The 20,455-nt window shown below is 40.6% G+C and overlaps 1 long non-coding RNA gene across 2 annotated transcripts in view; it reads right to left on the reverse strand.

Moving 5' to 3' along the window:
* The window catches only part of LOC122453935, a 122,298-nt gene that overhangs the window by 77,639 nt on the left and 24,204 nt on the right, over nucleotides 1-20,455 (reverse strand). The window contains exon 1 of one of the 2 annotated variants that reach the window (XR_006273231.1): nucleotides 4,412-4,538. The exons of the other annotated variant lie outside the window; for it this stretch is intronic. This is a non-coding gene — a long non-coding RNA (uncharacterized LOC122453935). Of the gene's footprint in view, nucleotides 1-4,411; nucleotides 4,539-20,455 lie in introns of those variants that run through there. 2 annotated transcript variants of the gene reach the window in all.

A 20,455-nucleotide genomic window follows, 5' to 3' on the forward strand; every position in this document is an offset into this window, starting at 1 on the left:
CTAATAATGAAAGACCAGAAAGAGAAATCAAGGAAACAATGCCATTTACCATTTCATCAAAAAGAACAAATACCTAGGAATTAATCTACATAAGGAAGCAAAAGACCTATAGTCAGGAAACTATAAGGTACTGATGAAAGAAACCAAAGGTGACACAAACCAATGAATATATCATGTCCTTGAATTAAAATAATCAATATTGCAAGAATGACTGTACTACCCAGAACAATCTACAGATTCAATGCAATCCCTATCAAATTACCGATGGCCAGCAGATGAATGGACAAGAAAGCTGTGGTACATATACACAATGGAATATTACTCAGCCATTAAAAAGAACACACTTGAGTCAGTTCTAATAAGATGGATAAAACTGGAGCCCATTATACAGAGTAAAGTAAGCCAGAAAGATAAACACCAATACAGTATACTAACGCATATATATGGAATTTATAAAGATGGTAATGATAACCCTATATGCAAGACAGAAAAAGAGACACAGATGTATAGAACAGACTTTTGGACTCTATGGGAGAAGGCAAGGGTGGGATGATCTGAGAGAACAGCATCAAAACATGTATGTTACCAAGTGTGAAACAGATTGCCAGTCCAGGTTGGATGCATGAGACAAGTGCTCAGGGCTGGTGCACTGGGAAGACCCAGAGGGATGAATGGGGAGGGAGGTGGGAGGGGGGTTCAGGATGGGGAATACATGTAAATCCATGGTTGATTCATGTCAATGTATGGCAAAAACCACTACAATATTGTAAAGTAATTAGCCTCCAACTAATAAAAATAATTGGGGGAAAAAAAACAAAAAACTAAAAAAAAAAAAAATAGTCTAAAGTAAAAAACAAAAAACAAAAATCACATCTTTTCCAAGTGAGTCTCAAAAGGTAAGAAACTGATTTAGGGATGATGTTGAGGGCAAATGTTCAACTGTAATATCAGTTCCTTCCACTTATAATAAATGATTAATATCTGGAAAAAAATTACCGATGGCATTTTTCACAGAACTGGAATAAAAAATTTCAGTTTGTATAGACACAGAACAGACCCTGAATAGGCAAAGCAATTTTGAGAAAGAAAAACAGAGTTGGAGGAATCAGTTTCCCTGACTTTAAATAATATTACAAAACCACATGTAATCAAAATAGCATAGTATTGGCACAAAACCAGAAATATAGATCAATGGAACAGGATAGATAGAAAGTCCAGAGATAAACCCATGCAGCTATGGTCACCTAACCTATGGAAAAAGAGGCAAGAATATACAATGAATATTCAATCTCTTCAATAAACGGACAACTATATATAAAAGAATGAAATTAGAACATCCCTAACACCGTACACAAAAATAAACTCAAAATAGATTCAAGATCTAAATGTAAGGCCATATACTATAAAACTCTTACAGGAAAACATAAAATACTCTTTGACATAAATTACAGAAATATATTTTTCAATCCACCTCCTAGAATAATGAAAATAAAAACAAAAACAAATAAATGGGACCTAATTAAACTTAAAAGCTTTTGCACAGTAAAAGAAATCATAAACAAAACAAAAGACAACCCTCAGAATGGGAGAGAATATTTGCAAATGAAGCAACCGACAAGGGATTAATCTCTAAAATCTACAAATAGCTCCTGCAGCTTAACTGGAAAAAAAAAAGTGAAAATAGGCAGATCTAAATAGACATTTCTCCAAAGATACAGATGGCTAAAAAGCACATGAAAATATTATCAACACTCCTAATTATTCATTTCAGTTCGGTCACTCAGTCGCTATTTGCAACCTCATAGACCACAGCATGCCAGGCCTCCCTGTTCATCACCAACTCCCGGAGCTGACTCAAACATCTCCACTGAGTCGGTGATGCCATCCAACCAGCTCATCCTCTGTCGTCCCCTTCTCTCTCCTTCAATCTTTCCCAGCATCAGGGTCTTTTCAAATGAGTCAGCTCTTTGCATCAAGTGGCCAAAGTATTGGAGTTTCAGCTACAACATCAGTCCTTCCAATGAAGCATCAGAACTGATCTCCTTTAGGATGGACTGGTTGGATCTCCTTGCGACTGTCAAGAGTCTTCTCCAACACCACAGTTCAAAAGCATCAGTTCTTCGGTGCTCAGCTTTCTTTATAGTCCAACTCTCACATCCATACATGACTACTGGAAAACCCATAGCCTTGATTAGATGGACCTTTGTTGGCAAAGTAATGTCTCTGCTAAACGAAAATCAAGATTAAAATGAGGTATCACTTCACATTGATCAGAATTGCCATCATCAAAAAATCTACAAACAGTAAATGCTGGAATGGGGTGGAGAAAAGGGATCCCTCACCCACTGTTGATGGGAATGCAAACTGGTACAGCCACTATGGAGAACAGTATGGATGTTCCTCAAGAAACTAAAAATAGAACTACCATATGATCCAGCATTCCAACTCCTAGGAATATGTCCAGGGAAAACCATAATTCGAAACGATATATGCACCCCAATGTTCATTGCAGCACTATTTACAATAGCCAGGATATCGAAGCAACCTAGAAGTCCACAATGACAGAAAAACGGATATAGAAAATGTGGTGTATGTATATACAATGCAACACTATTCACCCATAAAAAAGAAGTGGAATAATGCCATTTACAGTAATAGGGAGGGACCTAAAGATTGTCATCTCTAGTGAAATGTTAGCCACGGAAAGACAAATATATAATATCGCTTATAAGTTGAACCTAAAAACAGGGTACAAATGAACTCATCTACAGATCAGAAATAGAGTTACAGATATAACAGGACAAACTTATGGTTACCAGGGAGTCAGGGGTGGGGGAGGAATAAGTTGGAAGATTTTGATTGACATATACACACTATTGTATATAAAATAGATAATTAATAAGGAGCTACTGTATAGAAGTGGGAACTTTACTCAATATTCTATAATGGCCTATATTGGAAAACAATCTAAAAAAGAGTGGATATATATATATAGATATATATATATATATATAACTGATTCTCATGCTGTATATCTGAAACTAACATAAGCATTGTAAATCAACTATACGCCAATAAAAATTCTTAAAAATACCATCACATATACACAACAATCAAAATTCCTTCCTGTCATTTTCCCAAACTATTTTTGTCTTGCTTCATACCTAACTTAGAATGTCATAAATATTATTTAAGCTGCAAAATGTCCCATCCTATGGAGGTACAATAATCTACTCATCCACTCCCTCCTTAGAAAATTAACTCAATTTTTATTTTGAATTACACTTTAACATTTTTATGCCAAAGATTTTTTTAAATTTCAAACATTCCCTGGGAAATAGATTTTACCTGGAAAATAGATTTCTAGTATTAGAATTACTGCAGGTATGAGCAATTATCCAAATGCTCGAATAACTTAAGTTTTCACCACCACACTGGCAAAGCAGTTCTCATTTCAGTGTTAAATCTGACATTTCACTCCCATATTCAGACAACTTTCTTCCCCTCAACCACTCTTCTCTGGAATCTTCTCTCCTGGATTGGCCTCCTTCCTCCCTTAGGCCTCCTGCCCCTATCCGTAGAAGAACTGGCCCCAATGGCTTAGGCTTAATTGTCTCATTTTTAAGAAACAGGGGTTTGTTAGGATTTGCTTGTTTCTGTTTCATTCATCCTCCAACTCTGCCACAACACACTCAAAAAAGTATCCCATTAGCATAAAAAAAAGTATTCCATTAGCATGTTTTAAATTATATGAATTACGTATTTATCTTACTTATTTTATAGAAGGTAGACACTTTAGTGACTGGAAACATTTTTAAAGCATTTAAAACAACAAAAAGCTCACAATATAGTCCCATGACATACTTTCTACTTTCCTTTTCTGTAAATGTTCCACAAGTTCCTAAATTCAAATTATTTGTACTAGTTTACAGGTTCACCCATCACAGGACTTTCTGTAATTTTTGCCCTCTACTCCTCCACTTACACAAAACAAAGTTTCTTTCTTTCTTTCTTCCAAGAGAAGTTTGACAACTTTTAAAAGGAATTTATATTTATTTTCAGAATCCCATTAACTATTTAGTTCCATCACACTGAGATTAGCACATATTATGTCTAAATTGTTCAGAAATGTGAAATTTAATAAAATGTATGGGCACCCTGCAAAACATAGCGTAAAACCACAACCATAAACATATGTATCCATCAAACCAGAAACCATCAATTTATATCTGACTGGCTGTTTCTACATTTTCCTACTAACATTTGCTTATTACTTATTTACTTAGCCCAGCTCGGGCCCACAAGGCAGCAACAAGCAGCAAGTGCCAAAGGTTTAAGAACAATTCATAAGGGAAGGAAGGAGAAAGATTTCTGAATTTAAAAATCAAAGCACAAAAAGTGTACACAGTACCTTGATTTGGTTGCAAGTTAAGAAAAGATCAGCCTCCTGTAACTTTAGTAACAAAACAGAGCCCTCGGAATAAGATGAGGAGCAGAGCTCTGCATGAGGACCATCTCTCCCTTTTTTTTAATCTCCACATGAACCTCTGCTTGCTCTGCCACCTGAGACCAGTGCTGCGACAGTGAGACACAGCAGACGGTTCTCAAACCTTCAGATGCTTCTGAGTCACTTTGCAGTAAATGCTGGCTCTGATTGAGGGGGTTTAGGGCGGGACCTGAGATTCTGTTTTCTCACAAGCTCTCAGGCGCTTGTTACTGCAGCTCATTTGAGGACCAAAAAACTGAGAAGCAAATCTAGACTTCAGCATCTATGGATGTGTATGTGTGCATGTGCACTCAGTCGTGTCCGACTCTTCGCAACCCCCTGGACTGTAGCCCACCGGGCTCCTCTGTCCATGACCTAGGAACTTTGTAATTATAATGAAAGTTCCAAAACATAGCTATACATGATGATTGGCTCACTTTGTTTTATTCAATAGGAGGTTCTTAAAGAGAGAAAAGTGACCTTGATTTTCCTTAATATTAACACAGGTTGAGCACATTTTACTGTATATTAACAAAATAGAGCAGAAACTGGTAATATGGGTTCCCTTGAGGAAGAAAACAACCAACTTGGAGAAGGAGGGAGAGGAGGAAGGGTTTTCCCTGATATTCTTTGGAGGAAGGGCTTTCACTGATATTCTTTTTCAGCTTATAAATGTTGAATCACATGTCAGTTACTTTTTCAGAAAATAAATTGCATTTAAAACTTTTAAAGCATTTCATGGGATATCCTGGAAGCTGATTAAATGTTAACTCGATCCACTTCCCAGGAAAGTAAGTGGTTAATTCAGGGGGTACTCCTTAACTTTAAGTCAGCATTTTTCTTCAAAGAGGGAGCATGCCTTAGTTTAACCACCTTCAAGGATCACACCAATATTATATTTTTATTATAATGATAGTTTTGACCCTATTACTCTCCTCAAGCACCACAGGGGCTCAGCAGCATGCCTTGATTCACAGGAGATTTGAAAAACATTCTATGTGCTATGTGTACCCCTAGTGAACCAGGTTCTCACTCTAGAGAATTTTTCAGTAGTCTCTGGTCTGTAAGTTTGAGAACTGGGCCCCTGGCACTGAAATAGTTCCTATTAACAGAACTGATTGACACAGAAGTTACAGCAACTGCAAACAGAAACCAAAGGACTGAATGGGTGAGAGTGTGTGTGCATGTGTGTGTCCTCACACCAGTGACCCTGTGGCTCACCCTTAGAGCAAACATTAGCTTCACCACCTGACCTGAACTTAACCCACATGGACCCAGCTCCACCTGTGCCCTCACAGGGTCTCCAAGGCAGACACGTTCTTCTTTACATAAGTTGGTCACGTCTCAGCTATAAGACTCTTGGAAAATGCTTGTTGCATTTGCAACTTGTTGATGAATATTCATCCCTAAGCCCTTAAATGCTTGTTCTGGTTCTGCTCTTTGCTGTATCTCCTTAGAGCAGGCTGCATCATGTTCCTTCAAGGCTTCTTCAGATCCCTGACATCTGCCTCCTCCTCCATTTGACCTGCCTGGTCTGGATCCCCATCCCCCAGCCCAGTTCCCCATCCTCCTGGGAACAGCCTCTGTTTATAACTGAGTGGATCAGCCTCAGGGACCAAAGTGAACAATCAGACACAGGCAAACCCAGGCTGGAGGGAGTTCCACGAGTCACAGCCCTGCCCCAGGGACTCTGGAAACGGCCCAGCATGTGTGTCTGAAGAGGCACAGGCCACCAAGCTAATTCCAGTTTCCTGTCTGTTATCCAAGACGACACAGCAGTGGTGGGGAGAGAACCAAAAGTATCAGGGTGGGGAAAGGAGGCCCCCAGCAGTGCCGAGGACCTTCCCAGCTCTCTGCTCAGCGCAGAGCTCCACAGAGCTACAGACACAGCCCAGGACCAGCACTGACTCGCAGCAACACGGGGGTGGGCTGGGCGGGGGAAGGATGGCAAGAGTCAGGCGGAGCCGAGGACCCAGCCAAGGAGGCTGCCGTTCAGGCCAGACCGTGGTTCCAGCAGGGACGTCGGTGCCAGGCAGGAAATCAAAGAAAAACCTCAGAATTGCAGGCCCAGAAAATACTGTGAGGATTGAGGCGAGGGTGTCGTTCAGCTCACGTGGGTGCTCTCACCCTGGGCTTGAGCTGTATCACTGGTTTCCTACCTGCCAGATGAGGATGTAAAGCTGCCGAAGTGCCTCTGCCCATGTCAGCAACAAACCAGCAATGGAGAGCTACTGAGTGGAACTGCTAGTGAGAAGCAAGAGAAGCTACAGTGGCACCGGGCTGGAGGCAGCATGTTCAGCTACCAAACTGCCCTTCCACTCACTCAAAAGCTCTTCATCGCTCCTCCTTCATCACCACCACCATCATCATCACCAAAACTAGCAGGAGACAGGCGTGCATTGCCTCTAAAGGCATTGCCTGCTGCCATTCTCCTCCCTGCTCACCATTCTCCTGAGTCCCTCTGGACTCAGAAGATCCTAGAATGGCCTCTGAAGGTCCTAGAACCAACAAGTATGTGGCCACCCCAGGACATTTGCACTTGCTGTTTCCTCTGCTTAGAAGGCTCTGCCCAGAGGTGCCTCATAGCTGTTTATTCTCCTCCTTCAATCTTCACCCAAATGTCTTAATTAGCCTTCCCTGATACGCTTTTTAAATCACAAGTACCCTCTACCACCTCAACATCCTTTTCTGTATTCATTATTCTTTACAGCACATATCACACTGACATTCCATATGTTTTCCTTCTATAGTTGGGTACCCTTCACCAGAAGCACCTGTGCCAAGAGTCAATGAAGGGTAAAACAACTTCCCAGAGAGAGGAAAAGGAAAAACAAGGAAAAACAACAAATGTCCATCAAGCCCTTTTCCTTCTTCCCAAGCCACAGACATCTGTTTCCCCATCTTCAGGGACTGAGAGACCGCTTTCTAACGGTTCTCCTTCACATTTCCGCTCCCTTCTCTCCCTTCTCCAAACACCCTAGCATTGTCTATTCCATGAGAACTCCATACTGACCAACAGCACCTGCCTCGCTGGGAGGACTGAGCGGGTCAGCTCATGCTTAGGGAAGTACTAGGACGGTGTGGTGCTGTTTAGCCAATAAATCAGAGCCATTATTACTACTACTTAGTACAAGTACCTTGTGTCACATATACTGATTAAAGCCTCATTTCCATAAGTAGGTTATAAGCAAATTGAGGACTAACATCTTACCTTGTATTTTTGAATTTTCCCCCAGAGTACTTGTCACAGGTTTTTAATAATTATTTGTCAAGTGATGGAAACAAAGGATTTTCATGTTTAAAGATTCATTTGAAACCCTTTAGACCCTCTATTTAGATAGTGATTCAGTCCTTTAGCCTCTTCCAGGACTGACCTTGTGTGTAAATATGGCAAATCCCTGAAAATGGCATCTATTATGGGAACTTTGCTAGAGCATGAACAGCAGAGCCAAAATACTCTATACATAAAGATCAAACAAATATTGACTCAAAAGAATTTTCCCCCAGGCAACTGTTACAGTCTTATCTGGAACAGAATGTTTGCACAGTTAATTAAGTATCGCTATGGACTCAGCAAAACCCCAGCAGACCCTCCTGGGAGGTAAGGAGCCGAGTTTCATGCTCCCACCATCTTATCACTATTTACAAGTCCCCTCTTCATACGCCTCACCTATCGCCACCGCTAATGCCAGGTGTGGGATTAAACGATAAGTAAGTCATACACTTTTTATCCATGGACAAAGGATAAAGATTCCATTCACCTATACCATAGCAAATATGCTCTGTCTTTACCTCCCAGAAATCAATCAGGCTGCCTCTGTTACTACCTGTTGACTTCCTGGAAATGCATGAAATAGCAGAACCATGAGGAGAGAAAGGTGTTCGCAGTGTCATGGGACCCACCTCCATATACCAATCACTAAGGCCAGAGCTTGGGAGCCTCCAAATGCACCTGGAAATCACACACTGTTCTGTCTGGGGGAGTGGGCTAGCTGACACTGGGCTGTCTAAAGTGTGGGGAGGACAGTTATGACAGAGAGAAGCTAGCAGGAGTTATTCACAATCTTTCCTCCTTTCTGCTTTCTATTAGTCAATATTTATTGAGCATTTCATTTGGCATCATATTTATATGATGGTCCAGGCAGGAATCTAAGCATAACGAACAACAGAGGGATACACCCTACCATGCTCTCAGGAAGGTTAATCCACTGACAGAGATCAACAAGAGAAATAAGCAACATATATATCGTGTTAGGTATTGATAATTGATAAGGGGAAGAAGGGGAAAAAAAATGAGTAGGCTCTAACGAATTGTCAAAGGGCTGAAGGTAGGGAGTAAAATTACGGATGCATAGCCAGTGATGTCCTTGATGAGAGGCTCATATTTATATCTGAAGGGAGTGAGGGGGCCAGGCTCACAGATCAATGGGGAAGAGCATTTCCAGTAGAAGTGAGCAAATGCCAGGTTCTATGACAGAGCACGGGCGGCACGTTGGGGGCCCCAGAGAGACCAGTGTGACTGGATCCTGACATTCACAGGGAGAGACGAGGAAATAAGATGCTAGAGGAGCAGGAGCAGGACCATTCTGAACCCTGCTTCCACAACATAGACCTTTTTATCAATCACAGAAAGACCACCCTTCCATCTAATTTTCACTTCCTCAAAACTCTCCAGTGGTTATTTTTCTAAGAATCTATATCTCCATAATTCAAGAGAGCAACCTGCCCTCCACAAAAAGAAAAAAATGATACAGCAAGCCAACATATGCCTGGGGAAAAAATCCTAACGTCCTGTTAATAAAAAATAGAAACAGTTGTGGCTTTGAGTGTAAGCTTCTATAGGATTGGGACTAGGTGTCACAATAGAGAACCATGGGCGACTGGACATGCAATGATGCTATAAAAAGATGTCAAGCTCATTAAAACAAATAACATGGAATTACAGGAGACTGAAGCATTGAGATTTACCACAGGGACATTTTTTAAATGTTGCAATACATCAAACTCCGGCAAATTTAAATGCCAAGCTGGCTAATGCAATATCCATACCACACTCCCTTTCCTGCCCAACCAGCTTCTCAACAAGAATAAGATGCTATCAGCCAGGATCTGCAGCAGCAGGGTTCAGATCTGCTATCTTCCAATCCATTCAGTTCTGATCAGCCCAGCTTCATGCATCACAGCTTTTCCAAAGAACAAATATTAATACTCCTAACAAATTCTATACAGATCATTTTAGACTGCATTCTTAAGAACACACAGTGTTATCAAGGCAATAAGCATGGACTCCAGGGCATACTTGAAGCCTGAGTAATAGCAACAAAAAAACCAGTTATTATTGTTATTAATAACTAAGTAGTCAAAATCCTTCCCCATCAGGTTCTGCTGCAGTCACACCCTCTGCCCTACCCACAAAATGGACAAATTCCTGTTGCTGGGTTATTTCATGATTCTCCCTGGTTGGAAATTATCAAAAGAAAACTAAAAGATGTCTGTGGGGCTAAAGTGATCCATACAGTGAAAAACTGCAAAGGAAGAAGTAACTAGAACTTCAAAGAAGATGTGGATCAGAGGAGTGAAAATGAGTTTTGAGGCGAGATGAATGGGAAGTGTAAGGCAAGAGAGTGGGGAGAGGATTTTGAGAGATATCACTTGGAGTTTTTAGAAATGTACACTGAATCTCTTTTTAAATGTTATCTGAATAAAGTAACATTTGAAATTTGAAAATACTTGTTACTTTAGTTACTGAACTGTGATCCTGTGGATGGTAAATTGTACCATTTACTTTTGGAACAACTAGACTTGAGCAGAGTCAAGTCCATGGATATAAAAAATGCAGTGAATTCTTCACATGACACAATGCATTCTGCATTATTGAGGGCAAAGACATATTTCAAAACAAAGTGTTGCAAAGATGTTATATAGGGAAAATCACCACCAAATGTCCCCTGCCTGCCTCAAACACCAAAGCCAGTTACTCTACAAACATTCAAAATCATACCCTAGATTTCTCTCAAACTACCTAAAAAGGTAGTGTTAAGTCACTCAGTTGTGCCCAACTCTTTTTGACCGCATGGACTGCAGCCCATCAGGCTCCTCTGTTCATGGGATTTTCCAGACATGGATACTGGTGTGGTTTGCCAATTCCTTCTTCAGGGGATCTTCCTGACCCAGGGATTAAACCTGGGTTTCCTGTACTACAAGGAAGATTCTTTACCAACTGAAGGGGAAGCCCAAAAAGTAGAGCCTTGGGCAAATATTCATTCTCTTGCATTTTTCCAGTCTCAACCAAGAGTCCCGGTAACAAAAACCTGCTTCTTGCAGTTGCACTCTCCAATATACACATTTCCAAACAGTTGACTTAAGAACTTTCTCTAGGGATCAGCAATCGTACTGGTCCATCTTTTTCCCACTGGAAGACAGCCCATCAGGCCAGTGGAGAAGAGTGTGGTCGTGCATCCTTCAACAATGAAGGCTTTTCTACCCTCTGGGAAGTTTCTGATCAAAGAGGATTCTTATATTCAACACGCCCACTGATATGGAGTCAAATAAGCTTCTCAATTGCACATAAAAGAAAATAAATTCTCTGTTCTAATTGCAAGATAAAATATGTGAGACATTTATGATAATACCAGAATCTTTTAAAATTATCCCAAAGTTAAATTATAATTAAATAAAATAAAATTTTAAAATTATATCAAATTTAAATAAAATTATATAAAATTTAAATAATCTCTAAGTAGCATAAGAACTAAAAACAATATCTGAAACCAAAGGAAAGAACCAAAGACTAGGCAGCACCTCTTTATTACACTATGTAAAACTCCAAAACCTAATATATAGGATGCTCTCCATTCTGTTTTATGCTTTTTCCTAGTTTCTTGATTTTCCACAAGGATCATATATTATGTCTACAATCAGGAAAAACATGAAGTTTTTCAAAATTATGCACAGAAAACAAAGAAAATGTTATATGTAAGTATACTGGAAGGTAAGTTGCTCTTCTCCGTATTTTCTGAAGCTTTTAGAGTGAGAAGGTAAAAATTTACAAGAAAAAAACTTAAAATATCAAAGGACTAAAGTATCTATTAAAGGTTATAAATATATAAAGAAAATATAATCAAGAAGACAGATTTCAGCAAGCTACCTTTCATGGTCAAACAACTTATACCTTACATACCAGTGCTTCTCAGATTTGAGGAGGCATAAGAACCACCTGGAGGTGATGCCAGTCAATGAACCTCATCCCCAGGATGGATACAATGGGAAGTAGTAGAGCTTTAGGAAGCATGCTCCTTCCAAAGTGGACAGAAGAGAAATGAACTCCAAATTCCACCCTTCCTCAAAATTCTAAAGCAGGGGCACAGATTTCTCTCTCTCTAGTCAGCCCTTGCTGATTAAATACTTAGTCATGGCCTTAAAAGGGGGCCAATGAAATTAAGATCATCATGATTCCGGAATCTAATGAGCTTGTTAGAGCATCTGATGGAGCCAGCCTTTGATTCCAACTTGGCAGACTGCCTCTGGACTCCCTAGAATTCTCCATGTCAAATCTCTTGGTGGAGCTTCCAAACACCACACTGTCTACTACTTAATGATTTGTCACAGGCCTAAGAATAGGACGGAGAACACCAATTCTGAATCTCTCTCTCCTAAGGAGACCAAAAAAAAAAAAAAAAAAGAAAAAAAGGCAAGCATGTGCTCCATGAGCCAACCAAGTGCTTACCAGATGCTCTGGATCCTGGAGCTGCTGGGAAGGAGGGGAAACTTGTAAAGAGTCAGAATAGTTCCTGCCTTTTTGCTCTTGTCCTCATGCTTCCCAGCCTCCTCTGGGGTCCATCAGGAGCTACGGATCAAAACCACACTCAGAAACTCCAAAAGCCTCAGGAGGAGACTGAAAGGCCCAAGAAACTACTAATGCCGCCCCCGCTCCAGTCCCCCCAGCCAATATCCTCCACTTGGCTAGCTCATCAAGATGCTAGAGAGCGACTACTGGCTGAGCGGTCTCCCAGTTCTGCGCAGTGAGAACCTCAGAAAGAAACTAACTTAATTAACCATTCAGAAGAACACAGAGAATTTCTACCAGCCTCCAGGTCCCCAAACACCACACTTGCCATTTATTCCCCATGCTGCCATTTCCTGTCTGCAGTGAACTAATTACACACAGTGGGAATTCCGGAGCTGCCGGTTCTAATGTTTATCTGCTGCTAACTTGTTGTGTGACCTCAAAGACATTTCTCTAGTGCCTTTATTTCCTCTGCTATAAAAGCAAGATAAGGGAATGACATGCTTGACAGAGAGCCCTAATATAACACTACAGTCATCACCACCCTAGAAATGCTCACAGGAACGGTAATTAACATGTTCACTTTACTACAGCCTTTAAAGATAATTGATGACGTTGTGAAAAGCATAGGGCCTCAAATGATACTTCCTCTTTCACTAAAACAGGTTTCAGTGGCAAAAACTCCCTAAAAATTGTAGATTAAAAACAGTATCAAACGTGCTTCTTTGTATAGTACAAGGGGATGTATTTTTCCATAACCATCATTCTAACAGCAGACCAGGGTGGCATAAGTAGAAGAGACAACAAAAAAAAAATCACTTTCGATTAGATTTCTGTAACCTTTACATCTAGCACTGAAAACTCATTTAAGGAAAATTGAGTTGTTCTTCCTGACCAATGAAACACTTTGTGATTTAGAAGACTAGTTAGTAACACAGTCTGGGCATGTGAGAAAAGTTACTTAGAAACCATTCTGTGCACAAAGCAATCAGTATCATCTGATTTTTGTAAATCTATGTGAGCACAGAAACTAGTCAATAAATGAGAGTGATTATACTTTACATCAATTTTAGGACGCCAATTCATTTCTTATACATATGAATGAGCTATAAAGTTATAACACATGTTAATCATTTATGTGTCACAAATTTAATGCAAATTTTCCCAGTGTGTTGTCTCTTCATTTGTATAGAAGTTTTAAATTTTAATATTTTCAAATCTGTTCATTTTTTCTTCACTGGTTGCTTCTTTTGCTTTGAAGTCATGAAAATTGTCATTCTTATGCAGAACTAATAAATATTAAAATTTCTGCTAGTGTTTCTATCATTTGATTTGCAATATTCAACTCTCTGGAGTTTATATTTGGGTTATGGTATATTTGCTGGGGGCCCAAATTTATATATTTTTATGTCCAACACATTTATTTAATAATCTATTAAATAATCCTTCCTCATTGCCCTATTTTGAAATCTTAGCACATTTGACTTAGTTAGGAATTTATTTCAATTTACTTTTTAAAGTACAAGAATCTCAAAGTAAGAATCCAAATATACATAATAGTTTTATAAGAAATCTCAGTAAGAGATTATGAACAAATCAAGTCATTATCAAGCCATTTCATCTTCAGTGGGGGATCATTCAACTAAGCCATAATTCTCTCTAAAATCTGTTATTCCCATTCAGTATAAGACTTTGAGAATGCAATGGTGGAGTATATAAGTATACAGTAGCTGAGTCACCAACTGTTTGAATTCTCTGCTTATTTTATGGGGAGGGGCTATTTCTTGCGTGGCAATGTTATTCTAACCCTGACACACCTGGAAATAACACCCCTTGCCCTGAGAAAAATAAAAGAAGTTCAAGAATTGTTTAACTGGTCAAGATTTAGAACCATGATTATGGTTCTTATGCACAGTGGACACTCAGGAAAGGCTGCCAATGGATCAACTATCTTAGCATCTCAGCCATAAGTGATGCTTGAAGAAAAAAAGAAAAATAACATTTATCACCGAATGCTTTCATTTGAATTCATCTCCCCTACACTGTAATATGGACAGATTTTTGCCATCAGTTCACACCCTGAAGCACAAGACATGATGATCTTTCTTATCAACTGCGTAGCTAGGACTCGTCATTATCCAGTCCTCTTTTCTGATTCAACAAAATAGAACTGCACCATTAGATTTTTAGCATGTCTATTCTTGTAACTATTTTGAATTGTCTCTTAGGAACAGCCACTGTAAGAAAAGAAAAAAAAAAAAAGCATGTAACTTCTAAAGTATATACATGGCTTGGTTTTAGAATCTGATCTTTTCTGGGTTCATTTTCCTGGGCTTTCTCAAGTAGGGAAGGAATGGCTGAGAGGTTCCTCCGGATGAAGGCATTGGATGGCAGTGCTCAGCATGGTATTCTCTGCTTTTAATCTCCTCCACCAAAAACGGACTAGAGAGAGCACCATCATCATCGCCATCATGGGTACAATTACTGAGCATCTGATGTTCACCAAGCCCACTATTAAATATGTCACTTGTTATATCTGGTGGTGTTTTTCTTAAAAAAAAAAAAAAAATTTGAGGATGCATTTCCTCCACATCTCTGAAAAAAAATTACTCAATATTATGCTTAACTATTAAGTGTACTTTTAGAGCTCTTGCTTAATTTTTTAATCTAATAAATGAACAGTATATTAAGAAATGTGATATTTCACTTCACAATATAGTCTTGCACATAAAATAGGAAAGTCCAAAAAAAAAAAAAATAGGAAAGTCCAACTATAAGACTGTCCTCCCTTCTCTCTTTTCAGTAGGAGAAGAAAGGATCCTTTTGTTATGCAGCATAAGGAGGGCAGGAAAGAGGAGAGATTATTTTACAAGCTAGCAAAGCAATCACATTCAGCTCCTCCCATCACTGTCCCCATCCTACTCCCAAGCCCTGAGGAGGCTGCAGAAAGAGGCAGAGTTACCTGCTAACACATACTGCCTGGCTGCCTCTCCCTGCCTCCCTCCCAGCACTTGCCCAGGGCTGGACCTGGAGAGCCAGGCACACCTCCCAGGATGTTCCCAGGGAGTGGAGAGCAAATGACAGGGAGCCCAGAAAAAGAAGCAATTCCTCAACTGTACAGAGAGAAATGCATCTAAAAACACATAAAAAGGACTGGAAAAGGTCAATTTTCATTCCAATCCCAAAGAAGGGCTATGCCAAAGAAAGCTCAAACTACTGGACAACTGCACTCATTTTGCATCTAGTAAGGTTATGCTCAAAATGCTTCAAGCTAGGCTTTAGCAGTACGTGAACCAAGAACTTCTGGATGTAAAAGCCGGGTTTAGAAAAGGCAGAGGAACCAGAGATCAAATCGCCAACATTCACTGGATCATAGAGAAAGCAAGGGAATTCCAGAAAAACATCTGCTTCATTGACTATGCTAAAGCCTTTGACTGAATGGATCAGAATAAACTGTGGAAAATTCTTAAAGAGATGGGACCTTTCAGGAGACCTTACCTGTCTCCTGAAAAACTTGAATGCAGGTCAAAAAGCAACAGTTAGAACCTTACATGAAACAACTGATTGGTTCAAAATTGGGAAAGGAACACAAGGCTGTATATTGTTACCCTGTTTAACTTATATGCAGAAAACATCATGTGAAATCTGGGCTGGATGAATCACAAGCTGGAATCAAGATTGTTGGGAGAAAAATCAACAATCTCAGATATGCAGATGATACCACTCTAATGGTAGAAAGCAGAGAGGAACTAAAGAGCCTCTTGATGAGGGTGAAAGAGGAAACTGAAAAAGCTGGCTTAAAATTCAACATTCAAAAAACCAAGATCATGACATCCAGTCCTATCACTTCATGGTAAATAGAAGGGGGAAAAGTAGAAGCAATGACAGATTTTATTTTTTTGGCTCCAAAAATCACCATGGACAGTGAGTGACTGCAGCCATGAAATTAAAAGATGCTTGCTTCTTGGAAGGAAAGCTATGACAAAACTAGACAGCATATTAAAAAGCAAAGACATCACTTTGCCGACAAAGGTCTATTTAGTCAAAGCTATGGTTTTTCCAGTAGTCATATATGGATGTGAGGACTGGACAATAGAAAAGGCTGAGCACTAAAGAACTGATGCTTTCAAACTGTGGTGCTGGAGAAGACTCTTGAGTGTCCTTGGACTGCAAAGAGATCAAATCAGTCAATTCTAAAGGAAATCAACCCAGAATATTCATTGGAAGGACTGATGCTGAGGCCCTAATACTTTGGCTACCTGATGCCAAGAGCCTATCGTTGGAAAAGACCCTGATACTGGGAAAGATTGAGGGTAGGAGAAGAAGAGGTTGGTAGAGGATAAGGTGATTGGATAGCATCACCAACTCAATGGACATGAATTTGAACAAACTCTGGGAGATAGTGAAAAATAGAGGAGGTTGGTGTGCTGCAGTCCACAGGGTTGCAAAGAGTCAGACACAACTTAGCAATTGAACAACAACAACAAAGGGAAGACATTTTAACCTTGGGTCTAAACAGTAAGTCTTCTGGTGGAGTTCATCTCTGCTCACAAGGTCACGGTCATCACAGCCTGGTGAGTCTGGGAGAGGCTGCCCAGTGCTCCTGCAGTGGGACCTCCCCTCCTCTCCCATCCTTCCAGAAAGGGTCATTACAGGCCTGTGCTCATCCCCACTTTGAAGATTCAAACTCACACCAGTCCATTTTCCCTGAAATGTGCAGTCTTCCCCTAAACTCTGAGAAGCAGGAGAAAGCAGGCATTTGCAAAGCCTGAAGGTCGGTGCTGGGACAAGCACATGAAGGACACTAATTGAAGCCAGGCCCCGGAGTCACCCTGTCCAGGCGAGTGTTGGCGTCACCCTGCCTGGAAACTCCCCTCTAGAAGCTGCATTAGGAGGAAATGCCAGCACCGCCCACGGCTCCTTACTGCTGGCCCCAAAGCATCCCTGCTCCCTGTGTGCACAGCCTTTCCCAAGAGACTCTGCAGCTCCTCCCTTCAACAAAAATCAGAATCCCCGGCTCCTTAACCTTGGGCTTGCTGTCCTAGCCTTGCACTGACTGCAGGGAGCCCAGGCTTTAAGAAATCCTTCAGGATTCCTCTTGCCCCTTCCAGCTCTGGCACAGCCTTGCCGAAGCTGCCCCAGGATGGCTGCTACCTTGAGACTGGACCCCACATGGAGCAGATGTGAAACAACCTCCAGGCCCAGCCAAGGCTTAAAGTTTAGTTGCTCAGTGAAGTCCAAAGTGGAGCATTCAAGCTCCATAGCCAACTTTCCACTGCAGAAGTGATTATAAACCATTGTTCTAAGCTGCTGCATTTCAGAGTATTTGTTATCCAGTATTATTATTCCAGCAGCTAACTGATACACAGTCTAAGAGACTGCTCATAGTAAATATGATATGCCGCTTGCCTAAAATATGATGACTACATCTTAGTAAGTGCATGCTATGGGCCCATTTTTGTAAGAAATTCAAGTGAATCTATTTTGCTCTCTATTTCTTTGCATTTTTCACACAAGAAACCTTTCTTATCTTTCTTTGCTATTCTTTGGAACTCTGCATTCAGATGGGTATATCTTTCCTTTTCTCCTTTGCATTTTGCTTCTCTTCTTTTCTCAGCTATTTGTAAGGCCTCCTCAGACAACCATTTTTTCCTTTTTGTATTTCTTTTTCTTGGGGATGGTTTTGATCATCGCCTCCTGTAAATGTTATGAACCTCTGTCCATAGTTCTTCAGGGACTGTCTACCAGATCTAGCCCCTTGAATCTATTTGTCACCTCCACTGTATAATCAGAAGGGATTTGATTTAGGTCATACCTGAATGGCCTAGTGATTTTCCCTACTTTCTTCAATTTGAGCCTGAATTTTGCAATAAGGAGTTCAGGATCTGAGCCACAGTCAGCTCCAGGTCTTGCTTTTGCTGACTGAATAGATATTCATCTTTAACTTCAAAGAATATAATCCATCTGATTATGGTATCGACCATCTGGTGATTTTCATGTGTAGAGTTATCTCTTGTGTTGTTGGAAGAGGGTTTGCTATGAAAGTGCATTTTCTTGGCAAAACGCTTTAGCTTTTGCCCTGCTTCATTTTGTACTCTGAGGCCAAACTTGCCTGTTACTCCAGATATCTCTTGACTTCCTACCTTTTGCATTCCAGTCCTCTATGATGAAGAGGACATCTTTCTTTGTTATTAGTTCTAGAAGGTCTTGTAGGTCTTCATAGAGTTCAACTTCATCTTCCTTGGCATTAGTGGCTGGGGACTTGGATTACTGTGATATAGAAAGGCTTGCATTGGGAATGAACTGAGATCATTCTGCTGTTTTTGAGATTGCACACAAGTACTGCATTTCAGACTTTTGTTGACTATGAGGGCTACTCAATTTCTTCTAAGGGATTCTTACCCACAGTAATATATGTAATGGTCATCTGAATTAAATTTGCCCACTCTAGTCCATTTTAGTTCACTGATACCTAAAATGTCGATGTTCACTCCTTCCAACTGCTGTTTGACCACTTCCAATTTACCTTGATTCATGGACCTAGTATTCCAGGATCCTATGCAATATTGTTTTTTACAGCACTGGACTTAACTTTCACCACCAGACACATCCACAACGGGGTGTTGTTTCTGCTTTGGCTCAGTCTCTTCATTCTTTCTGGAGCTATTTCTCTGCTCCTCTCCAGCAGCGTATTGGACACCTACCAACCTGGGGAGTACATCTTTCAGTGTACTAACTTGTTGCTTTTTCATATGTGAACAGTCCAAAGAAATAGAGGAAAACAATGGAATGGGAAAAGCTAGAGATCCCTTCAAGAAAGTTAGAGATACCAAGGGAATATTTCATGCAAAGATAGGCACAATAAAGGACAGACATGGTATGGACCTAACAGAAGCAGAAGATATCAAGAAGAGGTGGCAAGAATACACAGAAGAACTGTACAAAAAAGGTCTTAATGACCCAGAAAACCATGATGTTGTGGGTCTCACACCTAGAAGTAGACTTCCTCAAGTGTGAAGTCAAATGGGCCTTAAGAAGCATCCCTAAGAACAAAGCCAGTGGAGGTGATGGAATTCCAGCAAAGCTATTTCAAATCCTAACAGATGATGCTGTGAAAGTGTTGCACTCAATATGCCAGCAAATTTGGAAAACTCAGCAGTGGCCACAGGACTGCAAAAGGTCAGTTTTCATTCCAATCCCAAAGAAAGGCAATGCCAAACCGAGAACTTCCAGATGTACAAGTTGGATTTAGAAAAGGCAAAGGACCCAGAGATCAAATTGCCATGTAAGTTTCTTACTGTTGCTTCTTGACCTGCATACAGGTTCCCCAGGAGACAGGTAAGGTGGTCTGGTATGTCCTATCTCTTTAAGAATATTCCACAGCTTGTACATCTGGAAGTTCTCGGTTCATGTACTGTTGAAGCCTAGCTTGAAGGATTTTGAGCATTATCTTGCTAGCATGTGAAATGAGTGCAATCGTGTGGTAGTTTGAATTTTCTCTGGCATTCCAATTCTGGGTTCCTACACTTGACCAACCCCACCAAGTCCATTGCCCCTCCCTGGAATGATCCCCTTCCTTCCTGGAGCATCTCCCTGGGGTACTTCCCGCAGGAACCATTCCTGCCCCAGCCAGGAGCACATGAATGCCCATCCTGAGTGTCCCCAACTCCTAGGACCTTCTTGAACATGCAGTGACCACTGCGGACTGTCACCGCTCAGCTCAGGCCCAAACCCGGACATGTGCTCCTTGAGAGCAACGCCTAGGTTCATTCACTTCTGACAGCCCCGTGCTCAGCAAGGTGCTTAGTCTCATCAGGGTACTTAAGGAGAGTCTGCTAAGTTACAAAGCACGTGAAGGGAACAACAACACAATGGAGAAATGGATATGGAGATGTAAGGCCCACATTTTCATTTTTAAACAGGAAGTCTTCATTCCTCAGAAACATTAATTAAACTGCTTAACACTCCCTGGGTCTCCAGTTATACATTCCTCAATTAAAATAGGTCTATCATGATGCTTTCCTCTGCCAAACCTTCCTCATGGGCTTCTTTTCTCACCAGGACAGCTTGGGATAAGTAACAAAAGGCATGATATTTGCTTGAAACAGCAGGGGAATTGAAGGCCTATTCCCTAAACGTTCAGTTCTGGCAACACAAGAGCACACATACTATGATTCCAAAAG

This window comes from Cervus canadensis, chromosome 15, assembly GCF_019320065.1.
Source record: "Cervus canadensis isolate Bull #8, Minnesota chromosome 15, ASM1932006v1, whole genome shotgun sequence".
Taxonomy (NCBI): Eukaryota; Metazoa; Chordata; class Mammalia; order Artiodactyla; family Cervidae; genus Cervus; species Cervus canadensis.